We start from the raw sequence: 6390 nt of genomic DNA on the forward strand, positions 1-6390 counted from the left end.
AGCTATTGATGAAACAATAGAACCAAATGATCAGTGTCAATTTGAAGATTTCTTGCACACCTTACATCCTGCTAATTTACCACCTTATAGATTAACTTTGAAAAAAAATTGTCCAGTTATATTATTAAGAAACTTAAATCCTACTGAAGGTTTATGCAATGGTACACGATTGATATGTCATGATTTTAAGTCACATGTTATCAGTGTTACTATTTCCAGTGGTGATTTTAAAAATAAACATGTTTTTATTCCAAAGATATCATTACTGGCATCACAAGATGAAAAGCTACCAGTTCCCTTCAAAAGAACACAATTTCCAATAAGGTTATGTTTTGCTATGACTATAAACAAAGCTCAAGGTCAAACATTAGATTTTGTTGGAATATATTTGCGCGAACCAGTTTTTTCACATGGACAACTTTATGTTGCTTTATCTCGAGCAAAATGTTCAGACAACGTAAAAATATTAATACGCCCGCCTACAGCAGAGGATACAAATGATCATTCTACATATAATGTAGTTTATGACGAAATTATTCGAAAAGCATTCTCATGATACTTTTAAAAACAACAAATGTAACAACCAACCACCCTCATGCTACACATTCTTAAATTTCAGATCATTTTAGTTTAGCTGCTTTATTTAAAGATAAGTAACAATTAATACTTGATATTACTTTATTGTCAATTTCACCTCTATTTACATTTGATGATTTCAAGGCCTCACTAATTTCACAACTATACATTTCTCTGGGTTTTATGTATTTTTCTCATGAGTTTATTTTATCTATGTTCTAACTTCGTTTTGCCCTTGGTGCATTGTGTTTTCCTGTAGGGTTTTTTTCATACTTCCAACAATCTGCTCACCATAGAAGTAACCGTGCAATTGAAGAACGATTTTGCTATTGGAGGAACACTACATTCAGTTCATCTATATCTAAACATTAAGCTTTAAAACAGAACAATTGTTGATGAAGACAGGTACCCCCACATCGTCATTTCTTTTTATTCTTTCTCTTTTGTCTTTGTTCTTCTTCTTTTTTGTTCTTCATTGCATCTGCGAAAAACACCTGTGGACAAAAATTCAAAATCTTAAGACAGATTTTGAATCTGTAAAAACTGAGTCACATTTACCAAAAATCCTTTTAATCAAAATCTCCATCGGCACCACAAGCTTTACTATTCACTTCTACGACATGATCATCCTTCACTTCCAAATCTTCTACCATTTTTTGGATCACTCAGACATCGACATCACGATTTTTAGCAGCTTCTTCCTCCTAAAGTGATACTCTACTTTCCAACTCTTTTAACTTTTCCAAGCATAACTTCAGTTTTGCCTCAAATTTAGCTTTTCCATTTTTTTTCCTCCTCACTTTTCCTCTACATATCCTTCAATCGATTCTCCATCGATTAAACGATATACAAAGGAAAAATCAGCAGCTAAAAAAGGAAGAAGCTGAAGTTGAGGCAAAACTAAACATGTATTTGGAAAACTTCAAACAGTTTGAAAGTACAGTATTACTTTAAGAGAAAGAAGCCGCTAAAAATCATGATGTGCATGTCTCACTGATCCAAAAAATGCTACAACATTTGGAAGCCAATGATGATGATATTGTAGAAGTGAATACTAAAGCTTCTGCTGCCGATGCACATCTTCAACAAAAGCAATTGTCACCACCTGCGCCTCCATCAGTTCATTCAACTGCAAATGCAAATGGAAATGCCAGTGGTAAATGAAGAGATCAAGGTATTATTATGCTTATATCTGTCTTGTTCACCTTTTTTTTTACAGTTATGTACTCAATTTCTGTATGATTTACAATTAAAGAGTTACAATTATTAACTCATGGTTTTTCTGCTATGCATAACCTTTACTTATCTATACATGCATGTTGTAACTTTTGCTTGCCTTTGGACCTAAACCTAAACCTTTAGCCAAACAATTCCTGCATTACATTTTACGGTAAAAACAAAATGCTAATCCTATACTATTTTTCCTACCATACTAACCAGATGACACACCATTTCATATGTGTGTGTCTGTGTGTGCGCGCATATATATATATATATATATAGAGAGAGAGAGAGAGAAAGAGAGAGTGTATATATATACATAGATAGATAGATAGATATATATATATTTTTTTCCCTTATTTACAAAGAACAATTAAACTAGAACTGTCGTATTCAAAATTCATGTTGTTTTAGTTGCGAATCAATTAATGCCAAAAAACAGGCAAAATCATGCTTCGCTTTAGACCTAAAGCTAACTCTTAAGTATATCTGTCGAACTGGGGAATGTGGTAGACACTGATATGGTAATTGCATGCAGTCGATGTGGTTTGTATTCCTTTGTTTTTCATTTCAAAGTCTACGATTAACATGCTGACATGACTGTAGCTGCAGGCAGTAGTAACACAGACTTCATTTCTACAAAAATGAATCTGCTTAATTCTCCTGATGTCCGGACATTGCATCCCATGCCTTTGCTGGTGGTTCTGCTCAACTGAATACCAATGTTGAATTCCCTTAAATTGAATATTCCTAAATACTAAATCCCTTTCATAGGAGATTCCCTGCAACTGGAAGATAAAAATACCACTCATACACAACAGCCTACAGGGTCTGTAGCAGCCTCTGCATTATCACCAACTTACAAGGATTGCTTCAACTGCCGACGCAAACTCTATATACAGGCTAGCCACTCCACAACATTCACAGACATCCCACACGTGATCACATGTATCTTATATGTCTTCTCCCATGATCTATACAATTTGATACAAGCACGAGCTATTCTCTCATAGTTTACTTTGCCTGTAACAAAAAAAATTCAAATACAGTCAAAATTGTTATCTCACCCATTGGTAGTATTCACTCCAATAGGAAAGTCTCTCATAATGCTACTAGCACCAATTTATACTACTTTCTTTCTTCTGCTAATTTACTACTTCTCTTACTGATTTAGTTTCCACTCTTTGCACATCACATTTCATTCAAGTGTTTTAATTATCGTTTAAAGTTTGTCTGACTTTCTGTTTTCCAAGATAGTCCAAATTGTTAATGACTATTCAAACTCATTAACTGCTAGGCCTAGCATTCTAGGAAAATACTTGTTTCTAAGCTTATCCTTACTTTGTTTCATTCGCTTATCATTTCTTCTTTCACAATTAAATATCTTTAAAATATAAAATCCAATTACATATTATACTTACATAACAGCGAAAAAAAGTAAATAACAAAAAGAAGCAGTGCAGCTAGGGAGATTTCTTTGGTAATAGTTTCGCTTACTTTCATTTTTGCAGTAGTTTTACTTCCGCTGCTTTGACCTGTTTCCAGGTTAACAATGAGGTACAACAAAGAATTGAACATGCAAATAAAGTGTTTGGCCAAAGTCTTCATCCTCGGTATCACTTCTATTTTGCCTTTTCGGTTTCCACGTCATTTACACATTGCAACAACTCAAGGCTCTCTTCTATTCAGACATATTTGTTACCTCCATTGCAGCTGCCACCTGTTATTTGTTTCTTCCTTTGCATCTCTGAATATGCAAACCTTCTTTGGAGTTCATTGATCTTCCAAGCTAACAAAGGTATGCTACCTTCCTTTGCTCTGCTCATTTTCCTCACTTTCCTACACAATTAGTTGGATCTCTGTTTCCTCTCTTGTAGTTCTTATGAAATTAAATGACTTCTGAATTGTACACACTGCAATCAATGACATAGACATATTATATATTCATCAACTCAAACCAGTTGTTCTGATGAGAAAAATTTGTAGCTTATTAGGAGTAAATTGCCTACTAAGTTCGTCTCATTTTACATAACCAAATCTTACTTATATTTAGTCATTCTCTTCTACTCTCTATATTCATTTCAGTGGGAACAAAATGGCTCTTATCAAATGTAATTATACCTAAATGGGTTATATGATATAACGGTAATGCCCTCTAAACAAATCAATGTAATATGCTGTAGGAGTTCCCTGTACTAATGCGCAAATGTCAGTCAACTTTTTCGTTAGTTGCCTTAGTTAGTATTGATTTCTACATTGCTCATGTGCATAACAAATATGTACTGAATAGGTCAACGAAAGATAATTCAATAGGAAAGAACAACTTCTTCATTTGCAGAATAAAGTACAGTAGTTTCGCTGAAAGAATGAGACGATCTTCTTTCTCCAGGTCCTCTACACTAAAGAGACAGTTAACTTTGGGAATTATCCAAAGATCCAACAACTTTACCCAATGTATTAACCACATATATGCTTGACCCTCACACACGGCTGCTATTTGCGCTTTTACCACATATGTGCCTTTTAATATATGCTCTACTCTTGGTAGGCTGTCATTTGACCTTGTAGTTAATTACAATGGTCTCAAGAATGCAATCTTCATTTCAATCTTCGCTTTTCCATACTTTTAACTAATACACTGTATACTTGCTACAACTTATGTAGGATTTTCAAACTCACACTTCTTCAGCTGCCAAAATAGAGAACAAACTTCTCACTCACAAACGTAAGTTTCTGCATTTTCCTGCTCTATACTTTTTTAAGCTCTGTTACTGTTCTGCTGCATTCTTCAGTGTACATTGTACTATGTTATTCTGTGTTGACTGACCCTAATTCAACACCAAGATATTACCTTCAATAAAAGAACTTTGCTAAATACTTGCCCTCAGCTGTCTAACACTAAACGGAAAATGAATGCAATCCTGCCTGAATAAACAACTACTACCAAAAACAATGCCAAAAATCCTAAAAACCCTATTTCTTACCATAAAATACCAACTGAAAAAAGGGTAGCTCTTCTGGCACTATGCCAGCTAGAATACTCTGCTCAAACACATGGTCTTCCCCAAAATCTTGCTCCTCTGCACTTTACAAAGACTAACTTTGGCCGTCAAAGTATAACTCCACCGCAATCTACTCTGTTCCTTCAGAATAAACCATCAGCTCCCTAATAATGTGAAATACACATTAATGAATTTCCCTTACTATAGGAGAAAACTACAAGGAGTATCATTGAACTTTCGCATGTAGTAAAGGAAAAAGCAAACGCAGTAGTAATCTCTGTGTGCTTGTCAACTTATTACGCATTCACATGTATTCTACTTTTAGCGAAATGCATTATCTACCTTTAGCCTAACAGTTCCTGCATTCAATTTTACAGTAGAAACAAAATGGTAATCCTATACTATTTTTGCTACCATACTAACCAGATGAGACATGGTTTGTATACATAATTCTGCCGATAATCATATCAGCTCAAATCATTCACATTTAAAGTCCATAATAATGTGAAATACACATTCTTTAATTTCCCTTACTATAGGAGAAAGCTAGAAGAACTATCATTCAACTTTTGAATATAGTAAAGCAAAAGGCAAAGACACTGAAAATATTCTTTACTCAAAGGTATATAATATCTAATTTTACATTTAGTTTTTGCACAGTGTCATATTATATATTTGAAGTTTTTACTTTGCTTATAATTTAAGACTATAGCACACATGTTCATTGTAAACACTACCTTTCTCTACTCTTCTGTATTTCATATGTCATCAGTTAAAAGAGAGAGTTCATATATATATTTAAAGAACACAGTCAATTAGACCATACATTCTCCTATTTTCATTGCAGCTTTTAACTTCTTCTTCTTCCTAATTTTGACAAAATAAACATACATATATCCTAAAGCACATACTTTGTCTTCCATTGTACTTTAGCCGTTTTCAATTTGGAGCAAACATGAATGTGCTTACTAAACTTCTTACCATGAAGATAATAACAAGCTATAGCAGCATCAGCAAACTACTGCAACAATGACATTGTACGCACTGTTTCGATCAACTGCCACCTCATCGCTAATGTAAATCTTGAAGTACCAATACTACAGCAGGTACCACAATTTTCTATTTTTTCCCAAATTCCCTTTCACGCTTTATTTCTGCTAAACATTTGTCAACTAATATTACAAACTTTCTTCCAACTAAATGAGCACTGCATAAGACATATATATATTTAATAAAGCAAATTCACTAATGTAAATACTTAGTCAACTTATACTTTCAGCAATTTGTAAATGTTTTTACATCCATTGCTGAACATATATTGCAAATGAAGAATCTAAATTACATTTTTTTTTCCAATACAGCAGCACTGACCTCTGTGTTTTGCTCAACTTATTAGGCATTCAAATGTATTTGACTTTTAGGGAAATGCATTATCTACCTTTAGCCTAACAGTTCCTACATTACATTTTACAGTCAAAAGAAAATGCTAATCCTATACTATTTTTCCTACCATACTAACCAGAGGACACACCATTTCATATGTGTGTGTGTGTGTCTATGTGTGTATATATATATATATATATATATATAT

This window comes from Solanum tuberosum, unplaced genomic scaffold, assembly GCF_000226075.1.
Source record: "Solanum tuberosum cultivar DM 1-3 516 R44 unplaced genomic scaffold, SolTub_3.0 scf00511, whole genome shotgun sequence".
Lineage (NCBI taxonomy): Eukaryota > Viridiplantae > Streptophyta > Magnoliopsida > Solanales > Solanaceae > Solanum > Solanum tuberosum.